Source organism: Macaca nemestrina, chromosome 15 (assembly GCF_043159975.1).
Source record: "Macaca nemestrina isolate mMacNem1 chromosome 15, mMacNem.hap1, whole genome shotgun sequence".
NCBI lineage: Eukaryota > Metazoa > Chordata > Mammalia > Primates > Cercopithecidae > Macaca > Macaca nemestrina.
This window is the reverse complement of record NC_092139.1, coordinates 60,776,743-60,800,358: the sequence shown is the minus strand read 5'-3', so window position 1 is coordinate 60,800,358 and position 23,616 is coordinate 60,776,743. Positions and strand designations below refer to the sequence as shown.

The window sequence follows — 23,616 nt, the reverse complement described above, 5'->3', positions numbered from 1 at the left end:
ACCCACAAAAGATTCAAATAGCCAAAGCAATCTTGAGCAAAAAGAACAAAGCTGGAGGCCTAACACTACCTCATTTCAAAATATACTACCAAGTTATGGTAAACAGAATGGTATGGTACTGGCACAAAAACAAATACATAGACCAATGGAACATAATAGAGAACCCAGAAATAAACTTACAATTAATTCGTTTTCAACAATGTTGCCAATAATACACAATGAGGAAAGGATGGTCTGATTAACAATTGGTGTTAAGAAATGTGTATATCCACATGCAGAAGAATAACACTGCATCCTTATCTCACACCATATACACACAAATCAACTCAAAATTAATTAAATGCTTAAATGTAAGAACTGAAATTGTAAAACTAGTAGAAGAAAACAGGGAAAAACCTTCTTGATATTAATCTTGCCAATGATTTTTTATATGACCCCAAAGCACAGACAACAAAAACAAAAATAGATAAATGGGATTGCAGCAAAGTAAAAACCCACAAAGGAAATACTCAACAGTCTTCACTACAGAATGGGAGAAAATATCTGCAAACCATACATCTGATAAGGGGTTAATATCCAAAATATATAAGGAATTCAAACAACTCAATGGCAAGAAAAAAATTACCTAATTTAAAAATGGGCAAAAAAATAAAAAAATAAAACTTTAAGTAGCCTTTTCTCAAAAGGAGATGTAAAAATGTCTAACAGGCATATGGAAAAAATTCTCAACATTATGAATCATCATGGAAATGTAACCAAAACTACAGTGAAAGTATCATCACACCTGTTAGAATGTTTATTATCAAAAGAAAAAAGATAACAAATGTTAGCAAGCGTGTGGCAAAAGGGAACACTTGTACACTGTTGGTGATATGTAAATTGGTACAGCAATTATGGAAAAGAGTACAGAGATTCCTTAAAAAGTTAAAAATAAAACTAACATATGATCCAGCAATCCACTTCTGGGAATATATACAAAGAAATGAAATCAGTATCTCCAAGAGCTATCTGCACTCTCTTGTTCATTGCAGCATTATTCACAATAGCCAAGATATGGAAACAATCTAAGTGTCCATCAACAGACGAATGGATGAGGAAATGTAGTATATATCCACAATAGAATAGTATTCAGCCTTATAAAAAAAAGATGGAAATCCTGTCATTTGCAACAAGATGGATGAAGTTAGAGGACATTATGCTAAGTGAAATCAGCCAGACATAGACAAATACTGCATGGTCTCATTTATATGTGGAATCTAAATCAAACTCACCATCTTTCCAAAGAGAGAAGCCACAAAGCTCCATCTCTGAGCAATGTTACTTCCTCTTTTACTTCAGTCATCTGACATTCTGTAACCTAGAAAATAAATCATAAAGTGAAGTGATACCACCTTTTTGTATAAAAAATAGTACAAGCAGAAACACAGAGAAAGAAATAATTGGTATACATGCATATATGTATGTGTTTATGTGTACATATGGCATATACAGAATATGGTTAAAGTTCTTTTTCTGGTGGAGTAACCCAAAGATTCATTTCTATTAGACCTGAGTTCTTAGTGGTCTTCCCTTTATAAGGTTGCTCTAGACTTCTATTAATTTTAAAGCTGAATATGGTAGTATTAAGAAACACCTCCATGAATTTCCTGGGTCCCAAACATAGTCCTCCTTGCCAACATCACATAGCAGCAATCCAGGATTTCCTGGGTAAGTTCTGGAATCTCTTCTCTGCTTAGTGTAGAGCACAAGGAACTCAAAAATATCCAGGTGACATTCTCAGCTTCCAGTCTGATAGAACACCATTGTTATGTGCCCCTGGTAGAAGCATTCTTCTTTGGGGAATGAAGACCTCTAAACAGCAGTCGCTCATACAGGATGAAAAAAACAATTGGAAGTGGGTTGTTAAACTTAATAGTGATAATAACTTCCACTTCCACCCTGTATTCCCAGACCCATCATTTCTGACTAAAAAGAAAAAAGAATAACTTACCTCTATTGATTTTCAAAGCATGTACTTTATTCCATAGGACAGCAGTGTCATGTAGCAAGACACTGAAATTTATGCTGAGTCTCATGTCAACTGATCCCACTATAAAATGAATTCTGCAACCAGTAGCAAGATTAAATGGGATACCATGATGGTGAATATGGCATTTGACAGAAACTCTGGGAGCAGGGAAGACAAATTAATTTTCAGAATAAGAGCTTATTTCAGGAAGGATACATCTCTGCCCCTTTGTATGGAAAGAGTTCAGTGTAATCAACCTGCTATTATATTGCACAGCACAAATCCTATGGCTGGCAGCTTAGACACACAGCAGGGCCAGGAGCCAGATCAGCCTTAGTGAGGGGAAGTCCACTTAGTTGAGGTTATAGATGACCTTTATCACTACTGGTATGGTCCCTTTGTACATGAGACCATTATGCAGGCTTTGAGGTCATTTGGGAAGAAGCTGGCTGCTGTCTACAGAACAGGCCATCTTGTTCTCCTGATTATTGAAGGTCTCCACTTCAGTGGGTGCCCTATGGTTCCCATATTCGTGAGGAAATGCTATTCACATTTGTCTTCTCCATGAAGTCCATTCACATTTGTCTTCTCCAGGCTTTCTTGTCAACAATATTTCAGTATGATTCATTCACAGACCCTGACTAACCAACCAAATATTAAGCCACTACCATGAATCAGTGTAGATACATACTTATGGTTATATCTCCTTTCTTATGAAGGAGGTAGCCAGATATATTGCCAGAAGTTCTACCTAGTTGCAGAAGTCCCCTTATCACCCCTGAATGGAACTGTAAGACACAAGCAATCCACTTCCTGCTATTGCCAGCCTGTCACACACACAAATTGATTCCTTGGATCCAAGTTCATTCTTCCTCCATCAGCTAGCCATAGGAAACTCTCCATTAGGCATAGGAGTGGCTTGAAGGACAGATGACAAAGCTACAAAAGTAGAAGCCCTGGAGATCTGAGTCACTCATACACCTCACTTGTATCTTTTGAAACTTTTAGAACCTAATCTCACATTTACCATTTCCATTTAATGATACAGCATTGTTACATATAGGCAAACCCATAGCTTTGTAGACTAGATAATATCCAGTTTGCAACTGACAGGTCAAGTCTTATACTCATTTCAGTCATTTCATTTTAAAGGGGCAAACATCTTGTCTCTGCCTGGGATTGTATCCCTGAATAAGAATAGTTATCAACAGAGGATAGGTGTAAACCCCTAAGAATCTGCATGGGATTCTCCTATTAAAGCTTGCCAGAGGTCCATGCAACATTTAATAATGGGAACTAATATAAAGGTGTTAAATGGTAACAATGAAAAAGCAAAAAACAGATGATGAGCCAGAAACTCCTATCCCTAGGTCTGGAGAGTGGTATTACCAGGGACATGAAGCTGGGGTCACCTGGAAGTAAGTGAAACCATGGTGAGGCTGCCTGAGGCCTTGGAGTGATAGCTTCCAGAAGATCTGAAACCACTAAGGAAACACAGTCCCTGATGGAGATACCACCTAAGGCCCAGGGGCAGAGTTGGAAGGGATGAATGAGAAATACTCAGACTTCTCCACTCCATCCACCATTGATTTCCTCCCATTGGCTGAACATAACCAGGAGCCAGTTGGCAAGGAAGCCTGAGAAATGTAGTTTCTCATCAGAGATTGGGTCAGTATCAAAATGTCAAATGACTGGTAAATTTCTTCACTGTTGTTTTTGAAATTTCAGGACAGTGTCTGTCACATGATGAGCCCTCAATAAAATTTTATCAAGTAAAGAAAATTCCACTTATTCTGATCTGGCTCTACAATAGACCCAAATGGCAGCAGCAGATAAATAGTGGAGTTTTTGCCTCCAGCAAACTTTTTCCTACTATTAGCATCTTAGAAGCAATAAAGGAGCTTGGGGGTGAATCCTGCTCTATGATTTTGATTTTGATCTTTGTCCACTGAGTGAGACACTGGGGTTCCTATTTGTCCACTTGGGTTCCTATTTGTGAGAGAGCATCATAGCAGAGCTGTGGAGTGAGAGCAGCAAGAGTCACCAACCCAAACACCTGTCCTGAATTCCCCCAGGTCTATTTGCTTCCTGCGGCCTCTAGCATAGTCCAAGAGCATTACTTCAGACCTAAATATTTCAGTTCACTTTCCAATGGAGAGTGGTTACTGTTATTCTGTGAAAGGCTTCCAAGATTGGTGTTAGAATATTTCTTACACAGAATAATGTCATTTGTCAAATGGTAAAATAGACAGCTTAGAAGAGAACATAACAAAATTGATACAACTTTCTAAATGCTAATATAGCTTTCAAGAACAAAGAAACAAAAAAACCTCATACCCAAGAAAATAATTACTTTTCAAGTCAGGCCAGAAACCTGCTTAGGGATGCTGTCTTTATAAAAAATGGTTTTAAAACAAATATTGAAAACACAACATAGTAAAACCTATGGGGTACAAATAAAGCAACACTATGAGGAAAATTTACAGCCATACGTGCCTACATCAAAAAAGAAAAAAAAATTTCAAACAAATAACCTAACAATAATCTTAAGGAACTAGAAAGGAAAGAGCAAACCAAACCCAAAATCAGTAGAACAAGAGAAATAAAGATCAGAGCAGAAATAAATGAATTTGAAATAAAGAAAACAATATAAAAGATCAAAGAAACAAAAAATTGGTTTTTGAGAAGATAAACAAAATTGACAAATTTTTAGCCAGTCTAAGAAAAAAGGAGAGAAGACCCAAATAAACAAAATTAAAGGTGAAAAAGGAGACATTACAGCTGATATGAAAAAAATTCAAAGGAACATCAGTGGCTACTATAAGCAACTACATGCCAATAAATTGGAAAATCTAGAGGCAATAGACAAATTCCTAGACACATACAACCTACCAAAATTGAACCATGAGGAAATCCAAAACCTAAATAAACCAGTAACATGTAAGAAGATTGAAGCCGTAATGAAAATCTCCCAGTAACGAAAAGCTCAGGATCTAATAGCTTCATTGCTGAATTCTACCAAACATTTAAAGAACTAATACCAATCCTACTCAAACTATTCCAAAAAATAGAAAGAGAAAGAATACTTCCAAACTTATTCTGTGAGGCCAGTATTACCCTGATACCAAAACCAGACAAAGACACATCAGAAAAAAATAAAAATAAAAATAAATAAATAAAAACTACAGGCCAATATTCATGATACATGTTGATGTAAAAATAGTGAACAAAATACTAGCAAATCAAATTTAACAACACATTAGAAAGACCGTTCATCATGACCAAATGGAATTTATCCCAGGGATGCAAGAGTGGTTCAGGATACACAAATCAATCAATGTGATAGCTTATAAATCAGCAAAATAAAGGCTAACAACCACATGATCATTTCAATGGATGCTGAAAAGCATTTGATAAAATTTAACATCGCTTCATGATAAAAACCCTCAAAAAACTGGATATTGATGGAACATACCTCAACACAATAAAAGCCATATGTGGCAGACCCACAGTCAGTATCACACTGAATAAGAAAAAAACTGCTGAATGCCTTTCTTCTAAGATCTGGAAGAAGACAGGAAAGACCATTTTCACCACCGCTATTCAACATGGTATTGAAAGTCCTAGCTTGAACGATTAAACAAGAGAAAGAAAAGGCATCCAAATTGGAAAGGAAGAAGTGAAATCCTAGTTTGCAGGAGATATAATCTCATATTTGGGATAACCTAAAAATTCCAGAAAAAAAAAAAAAACTATTAGAACTGATAAATACTCTGGCATGGTAGCTCACACCTGTAATCCCAGCACTTTGGGAGGTCAAGGCAGGTAGATTGCATGAGGCCAGGAGATTGAGAACAGCCTGACCAACATGGCAAACCCTGTCTCTACTAAAAATACAAAGATTAGTTGGGTGTGATGGCCCATGCCTGTAGTCCCAGCTACCTGGGAGGCTGAGGTAAGAATCACTTGAGCCTGGGAGGTGGAAGTTGCAATGAGCTGAGATTGCACCACTGCACCCCAGCCTGAGTGACGGAGCAAGACTCCATTTCAAAAAAAGAAAAAAAGAGCTGATAAACAAATTCAGTAAAGTTGCAGGATACAAAATCAACACACAAAAATCAGTAGCATTTCTATATGCCAACAGCAAACAAACTGAAAAGGAAATAAAAAAGTAATCCAATTTATAGTAGCCACAAATAAAATTAAATATCTGGAAAATAACCAAAAAAGTGAAAGATCTCTACAATGCAAACAGTAAAACACTGATGAAAAAAATTGGAGAGGACAGACACACACACACAAATGGAAAGATATTCCATGTTCATTGACTGGAAGAATCAATATTATTAAAATGTCCATGCAACCCAAAGCAATCTACAGATCCATTGCAATCCCTATCAAAATACCGATGACATTCTTAATAGAAATTTAAAAAAACAACCCCAGAATTTATATGGAACTGCAAAAGACACAGAATAGCCAAGTTATCCTAAGCAAAAAGGACAAAACTGGAGGAATCACATTACTTAACTTCAAATTATCTTACAGAACTAAAGTAAACAAAACAGTGTAGTGCTGGCATAAAAACAGAGAGACCAATGGAACAGCATAGAGAACCCAGAAAGAAATCCACACACCTACAGTGAACTCTTTCAACAAAGGTGCCAAGAACATGCAAAAAAGACAGTGTCTTCAATAAATGGTGCTGGAGAAACTGAATATCAATAAGCAAAAGAATGAAACTAGCCCCCTATCTCTCATCATATACTAAAATCAAATCAAATGGATTGAAGACTTAACTCTAAGACTTCAAATCATGAAACTACTACAAGGAAACATTGAGGAAACTCTCCAGGACATTGGACTGGACAGAGATTTCCTGAGTAATACCCCACAAGTACAGGCAACTAAAGCAAAACTGAACAAATGGGATGACCTCAAATTAAAATGCTTTTGCACAGCAAAGGAAACAATCAACAAAGTGAAGAGACAACCCACAGAATGGGAGAAAATATTTGCAACTATCCATCTGACAACGAATTAATAGCCAGAATATGTAAGCTCAAACAACTTCATAGGAAAATATCTAATAATGCAATTTTAAAATGGGCAAAAGATCTGAATAGACATTTCTCAAAAGAAGACATACAAATGGCAAGCAGTAATATCAAAAGGTACTCAACATCACTGATTATCATAGAAATGCAAATCAAAACCACAATGAGATATCATCTCGCCCCAGTTTAAATTACTTTTATCAAAAAGACAGGCAATAACAAATGCTAGCAAGGATGTGAAGAAAAGGGAATCTTCATACACTATTGGTGGGGATGTAAATTAGTACAATCCCTATGGAGAACAGTTTGGAAGTTTCTCCAAAACTAAAAATAGAACTGCCATGTGATCCAGCAATCCCACTGCTGGGTAAATACACAAAGAGAGGAAATAAGTATATTGAAGAGATATCTGCAGTCCCACGTTTGTTGCAGAACTGTTCACAATGACCAAGATTTGGAAACAACGTAAGTGTCCATCAACAGATAAATAAAGAAAAGATGATACTTAGGCATAATGGAGTATTATTCAGCCATAAAAATGAAGGAGATCCTGTCATTTACAACAGCAGGGGTGAAACTGGAGATCATTATGTTGTGAATCAAGTCAGGTACAGAAAGACAAACATTGCATGTTCTCAGTTATTTGTGAGATCTAAAAACCAAAACAATTGAACTCATGGAGGTAGAGAGTAGAAGAAAGGTTATCAGAGTTTGGGAAGGGTAGGTAGTACGAGGGATTCAGGAGAGGTGGGGATTATTAATGGGTGCAAAAAAACAGTTAGAAAGAATGAATAATACCTGGTGTTCGACAGTACAACAGAGTGACTATTGTCAATAACAATTTAATTGTACATTTTAAAATAACTAAAATAGTATAATTGAATTGTAACATAAAGGATAAATATTTGAGGGAATGATTACCCTATTTTTCATGATGTGATTATTACCCACTGACTGCCTGTATCAAAATATCTCATGTACCCCATAAATTTATACACCTACCATGTACCACAAAAATTAAAAATAAACTGTTTTAGATCTAGTTTTAAGGTAGATTGTAAGTCACACAGGAAAGCTAATTTCTTGGCTGCAGCAGGGGCTGCTGGATTCCCCCCAAAATCATTTCTTCCCTCTTCCATAAAAAGAGAATTTTTACTTGGGCACATGACTTCCTCATAGCTTAGGGACCGTGTGACTAATTTCTGGCCAATGGGATTTTGGGGAAGCCATGTGACAGCATCCTGGATCCTTCTTTGAGAGTACCACTGCAATGTGGGCTGGACCCCATCTTCTTATTTTCCTTTCCTTCCTACTGCAGCCTGAAATGAAGAAACTGCTGAAGACCAAAAAATGCAAGTTATATCTAGGGAGGGTAGAGTGGTGAGCTAGCAGTCTGAATCTCTTGAAGACTTGGGGGCAAAGCTGCCATATGGGTGGACCATTTAATGCCAAACTTAGTTTATACCTGAAAAAAAATACATTTTTATGTAGTGTCAATGAACTGTCGTGTCATATTTTTATGTTACTTTCAGCCAAATCAATCATTCCACAGAGCTCCAGGAGCAAGAATAGTATTCTGGAATTGGGAGGCCCTCTTTGAGGCTCTGAAGCAAGCTAAGAGAATAGATTTTGAAGACTTGTCAGAAACAGGATTTAAGGTGAGTTCACGTGCTATCAACCCAATTGTCCATATCAAGAAGATGATGAAACCATCACTAGGAGATGCCGGGCAGCTACAGATAGGAGAGAGGCTGGGAGGTAGACAGGAACGTATCTTACTATTAAGAAACAAACACTTATTAGAGAAGGTACAATAAATGTGGTGCCTGAATTAAATCAACACCATGGCTCTTTCAGACAAATTGCATGTTATATCCTAACCAGCTGAGTAATAACAAAATAGCTGGTAATAACAAAAGAGCTGATAAACAAATTCAGTAAAGTTGCAGGATACAAAATCAACATACAAAAATCAGTAGCATTTCTATATGCCAACAGCAAACAATCTGAAAAGGAAATAAAAAAGTAATCCAATTTATAGTAGCCACAAATAAAATTAAATATCTGGAAAATAACCAAAAAAGTGAAAGATCTCTACAACGAAAACAATAAAACACTGATGAAAAAAATTGAAGAGGACAGACACACACACACAAATGGAAAGATATTCCATGTTCTTTTTACTATTACCAGCCTAATCACTGAGATAAAATAACTGAGCTGTAAAAATAATTACTCATTTTATGATTGTTAAGTCTGAGAAATCAAGCCAAAGTCTGGCTGATAAACTGTCTCCGAGGAAGTCAGGAAGTTAGCGGAGTGTGTTCCTCCCATCTTTCAGCTCCTTTTGTGTTCTAGCTACATGCTCCTGAGATAGTTGAGTCACTGGGGTGATAAGTGCTGTGTGAATACATTGAGGAAAAGAAAAGAACTTGTAAGTGATCTTATTAAAGCACTTGAATAGACTTTTAACTTTACAATGTACGAGTCACACCAACCCCAGGGATCCTGCCAGTCTCCCCTCTGAGCCATCATACCTTATCCACTGGTTTCACAACCAACACTTTCAACCTTTTTAAAAAATCAATTCCAAACTGCTTTCAACAGAATATTGGCATCCCCGAGGATGGATGTCCAGTGACCAGATATATTTGGGAATGGACCATATAAAGAAAATGCTTTATAAATATTTTCAGGTGTGTTTTTAAATGGCATAAATCTGGTTACCATGTTGCTTCTCACCTATAGCATTCATTCTCTTGGGATTAGTGTAACCAGAAATTATTTAGAACAAACTGGACTTTTATTGAAAAGATGAAAGGAATTTTGAAATTTAAAAATTAAAAAACAAAACAGAAATGCTTTTTGCTAATCAATTTAAATGCAAAGTACGGATGAAATCTGCACTCATTAAAGTCTTGAGCTCAAGCTCATAGAGTTTACTGAAAGAGGAAACTAGGGAACTCAACACATAATAAAGAGAAATTCAAGTTGCCTAGAGAGGAAGTGAAGAAGGTCTAGGACAGAAAGATGGAGCATTTGAGGAGAGAAGAAACAGGGTAAGCACACTAGCAGATAGTTTGATCTCATTCCCTGGCTAGGACAAAATCCCAGAGGAGGCTGTGATGGTAACAACTAAATAAACTGGGGGAGTCCAGAATTGTGGGACTTTTTTTCCTCACTTTCTCAGTCACAGACTGGAAGATTCTAAGTCTTCATTTGAGACTCACATTCAGTTAGTCATCAGAGCAACATGTCACTAAAAAACAGATTAGACCTATTGAGAGGGATGAGACCAAGGTCATGTTCCTCAAAAGTAGTGCAGGGGACACAGAAGCCCTCATGTGACCTAGGGAGCAAAAAAAGAAGTGCCAACAAGGCTAATGAATAAGCAGAGCTTTCGGTCAGCACAAAGAGGGCACTGTGTATAGCGACATCAAAACCAAAGAGAAGTGAACAGAACTTCAGTCATGGACAGCAGAGCGCCACCCCTGAAAGGGTCAATCAAGGCCTGTGATTCCCCAGTGGACACCAATCCAGGTTGAACCAGACTGGACCCACCCACCACTCTACAGCAAAGACCATTGCAGATCCAGAGTGCACAAATAGATACACGGTTTCCTGCCCCTCAAAGTCTCAAAGATACACATGTAGGGCAGGAGGAGAATATAAAGGACTGAGCATTTCCCCCAAAGAGAGCAAGTCATCCACACTGGAAGAAATGGAGATGCTGTTTATTAGAAAGATCTGTTTGCTATACCCCCTTCAACCCATGAGGTGGTGTTCCATGACAAAGGTTAGATCTGCTGTGAAAAATAAATAGGCAACATTTTTTCATGCTGAGCAGTACTTGAATTTAATTTTCAATTCCACTATACTAGGAATTCTAGTACGTCACTGAGGAGGGAAAAAAACTAGCAAAGACACTTTAGAAATGAGTATGTTGCAAGAGGAGAATCTTCATGAAACAGTAACAGAAAGTCTAAGAAGACCAAAGGAGTGGGTAAAAATGCAAATAGATAATACTGCAAGACAAAACATTGCAATAGTATTATGTTCATAGCATAATAACAGTATAAGAGAGAATGACTACATGTTATGCAAAATTGAATCTGTGTTTAGAGGACAAACTTGAGAAACTCCTAAAATGTAGAGGAAACTAATGTTGAAAATGGTTAATTAATTGCAGTGAAAGGGTCAAAGAACAAATTTGCAACCTAACAATTAGGAACAACCTCAAGTATTAATCAGAACAACTGAAACAGAGACAAAAATTCAGTTGAAGGAATTGAAGAAAAATTTCCTAATTTGTTAAGTATGTATATGAAGAGAGTTATTTGTCTTTCAAGCAAAAGTAGTATAAAAAGAATCACACCTACACCATCTTTTGTTTTTTCATTTTTTAGAAATAGGAAGAAAGAAAAAAAATCTGAAGGTAGTATATGGGATAACTCTGAACCTTTCTCTCAATTTTACTTTTAACCTAAAACTGCTCTTTCAAAAGTGTATTTTTAAAAACAAACTAATAAAGAATGCATGGTTGTCTTCTTTTAAGCATGTCTGCCAAAAATAGAAGAACCATTCATGAGGTTGGGAAATTGTGCTGAAAGCATTACTGTTCCAAACATCTTGGTGAATTCCACAAATATATAAGGAAGAAATTACACCAAGTCTCTACAATCTCTCCCAGAAGTTAGAAGCAGAGAGAATATTTCCTAACTTATTCTAATCAGCCAGCATTATCCTAATATGAATACCAGACAAAGACATTACACAAAAAGAAAACTAAAGAGCAGTATCTCTCATGAAATAGATGCAAAATTTTTCAACAAAATATTATTGAATCAAATACAATACATAAAATGAGTTTGACACCACAACCAAACAAGATTTACCCCAGGTATGCAACGGGTAAATCCTACTTGGGTTTTTTATTTCTCCCTTTCTCTCTTTGCTTCTTTTTTCATTTTTTTATTTTTTTACTTTGAGTTCCAGGATACATGTGCAGAATGTGCAGGTTTGTTACTTAGGTATACATGTGCCATGGTGGTTTGCTGCACCTATCAACCTACCATCTAAGTTCTAAGCCCCACATTTATTAGGTATTTGTCCTGATGGCTCTCCCTCCCTTTGCCCTCCCAACCCCTGACAGGCCATGGTGTATATGTTCCTTTCCCTGTGTCATGTGTTCTCATTGTTCAACTCCCACTTATTATTGAGAATATGCAGTGTTTGGTTTTCTGTTCCTGTGTTAGTTTGCTGATAATGACGGCTTCCAGCTTCATCCATGTCCCTGCAAAGGACAAAATCTCATTCTTTTTTGTGGCTGCATAGTAGTCTATGGTGTATATGTGCCACATTTTCTTTATCCAGTCTATCATTGATGGGCATGTGGGTTGGTTCCAAGCCTTTGCTATTGTGGATAGTGCTGCAATAAACATATGTGTACATGTGTTTCTATAGAATGATTTCTAATCCTTTGGGCATATACCAAGTAATGGGATTGCTGGGTCAAATGGTATTTCTGGTTCTAGATCCTTGAGGAATCACCACACTGTCTTCCACAATGGTTGAACTAATTTACACTCCCACGAACAACGTAAAAGCATTCCTATTTTGAACAGAAAACCAAATACCACATGTTCTCACTCATAAGTGGGAGTTGAACAATGAGAATACATGGACACAGGGAGGGGAACATCACACACTGGGGCCTGTCTAGGGGTGCTGGGCAGACTACAGGAGGGATAGAATTAGGAGAAATACCTAATGTAGATGACAGGTTGATGGGTGCATCAAACCACCATGTCACGTGTATACCTATATAACGAACCTGCACATTCTGCATATGTATCCTAGAACTTAAAAAAAAAAAAAAAAAGCATTTCTATTTCTCCACAGCCTCGTCAACATCTATTGTTTTCCGACTTTTTAATAATCACCATTCTGACTGGCGTGAGATGGTATCTCATTGTAGTTTTGAGGTGCATTTCTCTAATGACCAGTGATGATTGGCTTTTTTTCATGTTTCTTGGCCACATAAATGTCTTTTCTTTTCTTTTGTTTTTTTTAGAGATGGAGTCTTGCTCTTGTGCAGGCTGGAGTGCAATGGGGTGATCTCAGCTCACTGCAACCTCTCCGTTTCACAGGTTCAAGCTATTCTCCTGCCTCAGCCTCTTGAGTAGCTGGGATCACAGGCACTCACCACTACACCCAACTAATTTTTGAATTTTTAGTAGAGATGGGGCTTCACCATAAATGTCTTCTTTCGACTGTCTGTTCATATCCTTCACCCACTTTTTGATGGGGTTGTTTGTTTTTTTCTTGTAAGTTTGTTTAAGTTCCTTGTAGATTCTGGATACTAGACCTTTATCAGATGGGTAGATTGCAAAAAATGAAAAACTTAGGTATAAATCCTTTTAAAATGCACAAGCTCTACATGAATAAAACTACAAAACTCTAATGAAAGAAATACAAGAACTAAATAAATGGAGAGATGTTCCATGTTCATGAACAGGAAGAGTCAATATTGTCAAGATGTCAGTTCTTCCCAACTTGATCTGTAAATTGAATACAACTTCAGCAAGTTGTTCTGTGGGTACTGACAAACTGATTCTAAAGTTTATGTGCAGAGGCAAAAGATCCATAATAATCAATACAATAATGAAAGAGAAGAAGAAAGTCAGAGGACTGACACTACCTGACTTCAATACTTTCTATAAAGTAACAATAAACAGGATAGCATGGTATTGGTAAAAGAATAAACAAATAGATCAATGTAACAGAATAGAAAGCCCAGTAGTATGCCCCACACAGATACATTCAATGAACTTTAACAAAGGAGCAATGGAAATACAATAGAGAAAAGATAGTCTTTTCAGCAAATGGTACTAGAGCAATGGGGCATCCACATGCAAAAAAAAAAAAAAAAAAAAAAAGTGAATCTAGATACAAAACTTATGCCCTTTATAAAAATTAACTCAAATTGGATCATAGATCCAAACAGAAAATACATAGAATTCCTTAAAGATACAGTAGAGCAAAATCTATATGACCATGAGTGTGGCATGACTTTTTAAATACAACATCAAAGGCACAATCCATGAAAGATGTGATTTGATAAGCTGGACTTCATTAAAATTAAAAACTTCTACTCTATGAAAGACACTGCCAAGAGAATCAGAAGACAAGCAACAGACTGGGAAAAATAATTGCAAAAGATAATATTTTTCTATTTGATATTAGATTAAAATCTTTATCAATATTTTTCTATTTGATAAAGAACTATTATCAAAAACATACCAGGAACTCAACAATAAGAAAATGAACAACATGATTAAAAAATGGGCAAAAGACCTGAACAAACACTTCACCAAAGAAGAGACAAAGACGGTAAATAAACATATGAAACGATGCTCCACATCATATATAATTAAGGAAATGCAAATTAAAATGAATGCCAATACATACATATTAGAGTAGCCAAAATCCTTCACACTGACAATGCCAACTGCTGGCAAGGATGTGGAGCAACAGGAACTCTCATTCATTGCTATTAGGAATGCAAAATGACACAGCCACTTTGGACGATAGTTTGGCAATTCCCTGCAAAGCCAAACGTGCTCTTACCATATGATGTAGCAGTCACAGTTGCTAGTACTTGCCCAAATGAATTGAAAACTTGTGTCCACACGGAAACCTGCACATACATGTTTATAACAGCTTTATTCATAATTGCCAAAACTTGAAAGCAACCAAGATGTCCTTCAGTAAGTGCATGGATAAATAAACTGGTACATCTATACAATGGACTATTATTCAGTAATAAAAACAAATAAGCTTTGACTATGGCTTTTGTTGCAGAAAAAAAGAAAAAAACAAATGAGCTATGAAACCACTAAAAGACATACACGAAACTGAAATACCTATTACTAAGTTAAAGAAACCAATCTGAAAAGACCACTTACTATATGACTCCAACTATATGACATTCTGGAAAAGGCAAAACTATAGAGACAGTAAAATGTTCAGTGATTCCTGGGGTTGGGAAGTAGGGACGGGGATGAGAAGGCAGAGCATAGAGGATGTTTAGGGCAATGAAACTACTCTGTGTGTTACTATAATTGTAGACACATGCCATTACACACTTGTCAAAACCCATTGAATGTACAACAGCAAGAATGGACCCTAATGGAAATTATAGACTTTGGGTGACAGTAACACGTCAATGTTGGTTTATTCATTGTAACAAACGTACCTCTCTAGTGAACAATGCTGATAGTGGGGAAGGGTGTGCAATTGGGGAGGTGGGGCATGTAGGAACTCTCTGTACTTTCCACTATACTTTGCTATTAACTTAAAACTGCTTTAAAACTAAAGTTTATTTTTTTAAAAAAGATTGAGCTGTTGATATAAAACCAATGTCTACTTTCATGTCCAGGAATTTATCTCTTAAAACCCATATTGAATAACCTGGGTCATCAGTGGTGATCTTTTTCACTGGAAAAGGCTAATATACCACTTTCTGGCAGAAAATATTTGTTACCAAATTCTTTTCCAGAACAATTATCCTGTAACAACTATACATAAAAATAATAATAATATGCAGCAATATCGAGACACTAAAAATACAATAGAAAAAAATGTTAAGAAAATTATTTCTAAATTTGATCTAAGCCAAAATGTGGAGAAGCAATGGGGAAAAAAGTTATTTCTATATAATGAGATTAGAGGTAGTTTCTCATAACTTCTATACAGTTTTCAGTAGTTTTCAACTTCTATCATGGAGATATATATATATACACACACACACATCATCAGATATATACATCATGTTTATATATATATAAAACAATAAACAGATACCATTTTAAAAAGACACATATATTTCATATATTTATGTAATATATACACATTCATATATAGATCATGTTACCACCATTATAGATACAAGGAAGGATAGTAAATATAGTAAAAAGATTAAAATAAAATATACCAAAATGGAAACAGTAATTTAACTGTGGCTAGCTTTGTGTGATTAGAGTAAGATATTTTTTAGATATACTTTTCTTTGTTTTCTAGATGTTTTACAATGAATCTGTATTTTTATATGGAAAAAATAAACCTGATTTTTATTAAACAAATACAAATTCAGTAACACTATCTTTAGATTTTTTAAATAAACTTGAGCATGAAGAAATCGTTATGACTATTGTGGTGAGCATTCTGAAAGATGAGCAGAAGCAGGGATAATGTGACGTTTAGCTGATCTTTCAAGGGAAGCCAGACAAATGACACTTTTTAAAAAAGAAAATAGTAACTAACGTCGAAACATGGTATTTCTAGTATGATTCAGAAGTGAAGTGTCAACTTCTTCTGTGGAAAACTGCAACATTACCAAACTTAAGAAGGCACATACTTCAACAACAGAAGTGAAAAATATCTTGTTTCATTCATTTAACACTACTTCAGAGTTTAATCCCAAAAAAAGTCTATTCTGAAAAAAAAAAAAATTCTTACTCCTGTATACTATAAGTGTATCCAATGTATGTTGAATACGGAGCATGCTGGAAACATTTTAATTTACGTCATCTCTAATCCTTACAACAATAGTGCAAAAAAAAAGGATTACCATCTTCTTTTTACAGATAGGAAAACTGACACTCAAAGAGGTATAATATCTCTTTTAATAGCACACATCTAATACGTGGTGGAGGCGGGAGCTACACTTACATCTATCAGACCTTAAAGTCTGTGTTCTTTCTACCTCTCTGCCTCAGTCCAACAATTGGGATCTTTGCCATGACAACTCACCATTCATAGCGTGCTTTTCATGACGTTTTTGACTCAAACATTATCACTCAGCAAGACGCCTCAACTAATTTACAAAATGAGACTTGAAAAGCAGGTTGTAATTTCCAAAAGCAAAAATCCAACCACAAAAGGTAAAGACTTGACCAGTAGAGCTTTACAGAAGGAAGTAATGTAGGTAGTAAGGACACTTCCAGAAATGCCTGGAATCAGAGAAATCGACATATCTCCTATTAGAAATTGTACTCGTTTGGTAGCAAAATTTCTGTGTATTCATTTAAAATAATAGTCTCGTTGTTTTAAACACACAGTAAGAGGGTGACTTCGACATTTACTTTTTATTCTCTTTTGCCTTCTTGCTCCAAGAACAGATTTCCTCCAAATTCTAATTATTATTATAACTTACATAAGTGTACTGGATTTTATTTTTAAGGAAACTACACATAAGTAGATTTGTCTGGATTATCAAAATCAGACCCTGAAGAAATTAGTTCCTAGAGGGCAGGGTTGAACCTTGCTTATCTCTATATCCCAGTTGTGTTAAGCAGAGTAACTGGCACAAATTAACAAATTATGCATTGAAGAATCATAAAACAGAAAGATTTTAAAAAGAAGTAAGTTTCAGATTCAGTGTAACCCTAAGAAGCTAGTGTATCACAGGATGGCATGCCCTCTGCGATCACAATAGCAGCCTTCAGTCTTGGTCTGGGCTATAAGAACTGCTCCTTGAGACTTGGGTTTTTTTCCTAACACTGCCACTAACGGGTTAAGTCAGAAATCTTTCACTTCCCTGAGCTTTTGATCCTGGTTTCCAAATCAGCACAATGGGAAACTGAAGAGAAGGAAAGAGAAAAAGACAAAGAGGGTCAGAGATCCCTGCCGCCTCTACAATGCCATAGTTTGGACACAGGGTTTGGGCAACCATGGCCCATGCACCAGTTCCAGCCTGTGGTCTCTTATTATACAGCTCATGAGCCGAGAATGATTTTTACATTTTTACATGGTTGAAAGAATTCAAAAGAATAATAATATTTTGGGACATGTAAAAATTATATAAAATGCAATTTTTCAGTGCTCATAAAGTTACTTTGGAGCTCAGCCCCACTCCTTTATTACGTATTTATATGGCTGCTTTCACACCACCACAGCAGAGGTGAACAGCTGTGACACAGACCATATTGGCCGCCAAGCCTAAACTATTACTACCTAGACCTTTACATAAAAAAGCATTGCTGACCTTTTACACAGACAATCAAACAAGTAATCACCCGAAAAAATTAAAATGTATGTCTAGGACAAGAGGGCCTATGTTAACTAGGGGACTATCTTCCCCACTACTTATGCAAGAACATTCACCATTGGGAGAGCAGGCTATGTAGCTTGGCAGCACTGTGGCCACCTGTCCAAACCTCCCCTCACCTGTGCCCTTTAAGTGACCAGCATTTCTAGGCATCCATGGAGCCACAGGGAACATTCTGATGGCTGGCCCCACATCTTCCCTTCCTCCTTCTTCTTCACATTCTATTTTCTGAGTGGTTGTCAGAGGAACGCTGAATACTGCTGTCGTTTTTTCAGACCCCAGGAGCCATTTATGACAGTCCTGGCACCATGAAGGGTTTCAAGCGCCTATCTCAGCACCACAGCTGCCTGCTCCTCACTCAGTCAGGATGAGCTTGCCACAGTACATTTGCCATTTAATCTCTCTCCCTTCTTCCCTCCCTTCTTCTCTCCCTTCTTCTCTCCCTCCCTCTCTCCCTCACTGTTTCTGTCACACGGGCGTGTGCACACACACAAGTTCCCATTGGATAGAGGGAGAAACACTTTTTAGTTTCTTCGAGGCCTAATAGAAAATTCATTTTTCACAAAAACAGAGCTTTTTTTTGTCCGTTGTAAAAGTGAGGGCGTCCTTCCTTTTGGAGAGTAATGATGGTTTTCCGCATGGCCTTCTCTGACCCATTGCTTGTTTGTGCATATGTGTGTGTGTGCACATGTGTATGTGCGTGTGTGTCTGTGCATGTAAGTGTGTGTGTATGAGAGAGAGTGTGTGTGTGTGTATGTGTGTGTATGTCAGGGAGGAAGGGAATGAAGGAGAGTGTGATAAGGAGAGAACACCTCAGAATACCCAGATAAAAGACATTATAGCGACATTATAAAGTTAAGATATGGGATTCCCAAGTCAATCACCTTCAAGCTGGGGAGTCTGGAGTGTGAGGAGAGTGGGAGTTTTTCTCTGACAACGTATTCATTGTCTAAGACAATTTTAGGGTCAAAAATATCTTTGAATAAAGGTGCCTGGAAAAAAGTACAGGAAGAGAATATAACAAAATGTTAACAATGGTTGTCTTTGGGTGGGAGGGAGAAGAGGCAGGTTATGGGTGATCTGTTTCTTTTATTTCAACTATTCTACATTCTTCACTTTTAAATTTTTGATATTAAGCTGGAGAGAAAGGACATGAATATAGAGATGAACTCGCTGAATGTAGCAATGAATGCTGAGTTAGCCAAAAATGCATGGCTACCTTCCACATCCAATTATTTAAGGGCAAATCAGAAAACTCCACTTTCAGAATTTTTTTTAAAATGTGCTTTACAGTATTTTCCCTTTTAGCCTAAGGACTAAAAATTGAACACAATTGGATCTGCCCCATTGCCTCAAGGATTCTTAGACTAGTTCAGGATCCATTTTCTGGACATCACTGCTTTTTAGACAGGAAACAGGGCTAAATTCCTATTGACTTCCAAGTACATAGACCCACAGATTTGTTTGTCACAGTATCCTCTCTCTGGCTCTCTCTGACTCTCTCTCTCTCTCTTTCTTCCCCCACATCACCCCAAATCAGAATGCATATATAAAATTCTGATTAATTGAAATATGGAATGATTAAGATTTTACTCTAAGATAAATACGTAGATTTCAGCTAAGATGTTTGGTTGAATAAATGCATATACCTTCACTCCATCATTAAACCACATTAACATGAGATTATTACAAATAAATAAATAAACCAATAAAGATAAGAAGAAAAGAAAGACAATCACTTCAGCATTTAGGAAACTGGAAAGTAGAATCTGTGAGTGGCACCTGACAGCAGACCCAGGGATGCTGAATCCCAAGCTAGCAGTAGGAAGGCAACCAGGATCCCCAAAAGTTCAAGAGTTGGCAACATAATTTACCTCGGGAGGCAGAAGCAAACATAAGCGTGAAAATAGGATTGAATTATATTTAAGTAGTAGGTAGATCCCAGATCCTCTCCCTAGACTGGATGACTGCATCCCACGGTGGCAGTAGGCTGGAGGTTTCCTCTCTACAGGGTAAAATATGATGCCTCTAGGCAGGAGCTCTCCAGACACCAAGTCCTTAAATGTACACACTGAATACTGAGATCCTCCAGGTTTCCTACCACTTAGTTCCAATGAGGGTGGCAGACACTTGGTCAGAAGGTAAGATGATTCTTCTCTGGAGAGAATCTCTCCAGTCCAAGTGAAAAACTCAGACCCCGCAAGATCACCTTCCAAGAAAGCTTACAATCAGAGAGCTTCTATCAGCTTTTAGCTTTTCACTGCTCCATTTCTTTTATTAACAGAAACGGACAGCTAAGGGTCACCAGGCATCTGAGCAAAGCTTCTAACATGAATGGCAGAGCCCAGAGCAAGCAGACAAATAAAACAGCCTGAATGGAAAGGGCTAAACTAGAAGATAAGACCTTCAGAAACCCATATGAGTGTTCTCAAAGAGATAAAAAGCAGTTACCATTTTCATGAAACAAGAACCCAATTTAAAGAATAAGAAACTCTTAGAAATTGAAAATATGACAGCGAAACTTGTTTAAAAAATTATCATTAGAATGCTAAGAAGACAAAGTTGAGTAGATGACCCTTATGTCCTCCAGAAATAGAGCTAAAAGAAAAAAGTTGAAAGACAAGAAAATTAAAAGAGGTTCAACACTAAAATGATCAGAATTCCAGAGATAGAAACAGAGACAGACAGAAAGAGAGAGAAATAAGAACAGACACATGTGCCAAAAAAGAGAGAGAGATAAACCCTAACACAGTAATAGCTGGAGACTTCAACACCCCCCTTTCAGCACTGAACAGATCTTCCACACAGGAAATCAACACAGAAACATCAGATTTAAGTTGCACTATAGACCAAATGGAACTAATAGATATTCAAGGAACATTTCATCCAATGGCTACAGAATACACATTCTTCTACTCAGCACATGGATCATTCTCAAGGATAGAAGATATGTTAGGTCACAAAGAAAATGCAATCACATTTGAAATAAGGACTAAGAAATTCATTCAAAACCATAAAATTACATGGAGATTGAATAACTTGCTCCTGAATGACTCCTGGGTAAATAATGAAATTAAGGTAGGATCAAGAAGTTCTTTGGAACTAATGAGAACAAAGATACAACTTACCAGAGTTTCCAGGATGCAGCTAGTAAAGCAGTGTTAAGAGAGAAATTTATAGTACTAAATGACCACATCAACAAGTGAGATCTCAAGTAAACAACCCAATATTACAACTAAAAGAACTAGAAATTCAAGAGCAAAAAAACCCCTCAAAGCTAACGTGGGAATGGGGAGAGAGGGCATCTTTGTCTTATGCCAGTTTTCAAGGGGAATGCTTGCAGCTTTTGTCCATTCGGTATGATGTTGGCTGTGGGTTTATCACTTATGGCTCTTATTATTTTGAGGTATGTTCCTTCAATATCTAGTTTATTGAGAGTTTTTAACATGAATGGATATTGAATTTTATGAAAAGCCTTTTCTGTATCCATTAAGATAATCATGTGGATTTTTTCTTTAGTTTTGTTTATGTGATGAATCACATTTATTGATTTGTATATGTTGAACCAACCTTGCATCCCAAGGAGGGTGGATGTGACCCAGAATTTATCAATTTCTTTTAGATTGTCTAGTTTAAGTGCATAGAGTTCTTCATAATATTCTCTGATGGTTGTTTGTATTTCTGTGGGGTCAGTGGTAATATTGCCCTTATTGTTTCTGATTGTGTTTATTTGAATCTTCTCTCTTTCTCCTTTATTAGTCTAGCTACAAGTCTATCTATTTTATTTTTTTTAACCAATAAGATTTCAATGGGCCAGTTACTGGGAAGTAAATTTTTAAAAACCTTCAATGAGCAATCTCCAAAAACAGTCATGATTTTGTTTGGGTTCTTGAAAATTTTTAAGAAATAGATTATGAGTTTTATTAATTTTTTCAGAAAACCAGTTTTTAAAAAATTCATATGGAACCAAAAATGAGCCCAAACAGTCAAGGCAATCCTAAGCAAAAAGAACAAAGCTGGAAGCGTCATGCTACCAGACTTCAAACTATACTACATGGCTACAGTAAGCAAAACAGCATGGCACTGGTACACAAACAAACACATAATGTGACAGAATAGAGGACCCAGAAATAAAACCACACATCTACAGCTATCTTAAAGACTTAAATGTAAAACCCAAAGACATATATGCAACCAACAATCAGATGAAAAAAGCTCAGCATCACTGATCATTACAGAAATGCAAATCAAAACCACAATGAGATACCATTTCACACCAGTCAGAATCTTTGGCAAACTTGACAAAAACAAGCAACAGGGAAAGGAGTCTCCCTATGCAGTAAATGGTGCTGGAATAACTAACTAGCCATATGCAAAAGATTGAAACTAGACCCCTTCCTTACACCACAGACAAAAATTAACTTAAGGTAGATTAAAGGTTTAAAACTATAAAACTATAGAAACCCTGGAAGACACTTGAGGCAATGCCATTCCGGACATGAGCACAGGCAAAGATTTCGTGATGAAGATGCCAAAAGCAATGGCAACAAAAGCAAAAGTTGATGAATGGGGTCAAGTGAAACTAAAAATCTTCTGCACAGCAAAAGAGACTATCAACAGAGTAAACAGACAACCTACAGCATGGGAGAAAATTTTTGCAAATTATGTATCCCACAAAGGTCTAATATCCAGCATCTATAAGAAACTTAAACAAATTTATAAGAGGAAAACAAACAACCTCATAAAAAAGTGGGCAAAGGATATGAACAGACACTTTTCAAAAGAAGACATATATGTAACCAACAATCATATGAAAAAAGCTCAATATCACTGATCATTACAGAAATGCAAATCAAAACCACAATCAGATACCTTCTCACACCAGTCAGAATGACTATTATTAAAAAGTCAAAAACAACACATGCTGGCAAGGTTGTGGAGAAAAAAGAACACTTATACACTGTATTTGGGAGTGCAAATTAGTTCTGCCATTCTGAAAGACAGTGTGGTGATTCCTCAAAGACCTAAAGAGAGAAACACCATTTGACTCAGCAAACCCAGTAATGGGTTACTGGGTATATACCCAAAGGAATATAAATCATTCTGTTATAAAGGCATGTGCACGCATACATTCATTGTAGTGCTATTCACAATAGCAAAGATATGGGGTCAACCTAAATACCCATCAATGGTAGACTGGATAAAGAAAAGAAAATGTGGTACCTGTACACCAAGGAATACTATGCAGCCATAAAAAAGAATGAGATCATGTCCTTTTATCCTTAGCAAACTAATGCAGGAACAAAAAATCCAAATAAGTGAGAGCTAAATGATGAGAACACAGGGACACATGGCAGGTGGGGGAACAACACACACTGGGGACTTTCAGAGAGTGGAGACTGGGAGGAGGAAGTGGATGAGGAAAAACAACTAATGGGCAC

At 36.7% G+C, this 23,616-nt stretch overlaps 1 long non-coding RNA gene across 1 annotated transcript in view; it reads right to left on the bottom strand.

Moving 5' to 3' along the window:
* LOC139358857 (uncharacterized) overlaps nucleotides 1-23,616 on the bottom strand; it is a 59,820-nt gene that overhangs the window by 12,925 nt on the left and 23,279 nt on the right. The window contains exon 2 of the long non-coding RNA XR_011614375.1: nucleotides 1,272-1,357. This is a non-coding gene — a long non-coding RNA (uncharacterized lncRNA). The remainder of the gene's footprint in view (nucleotides 1-1,271; nucleotides 1,358-23,616) is intronic.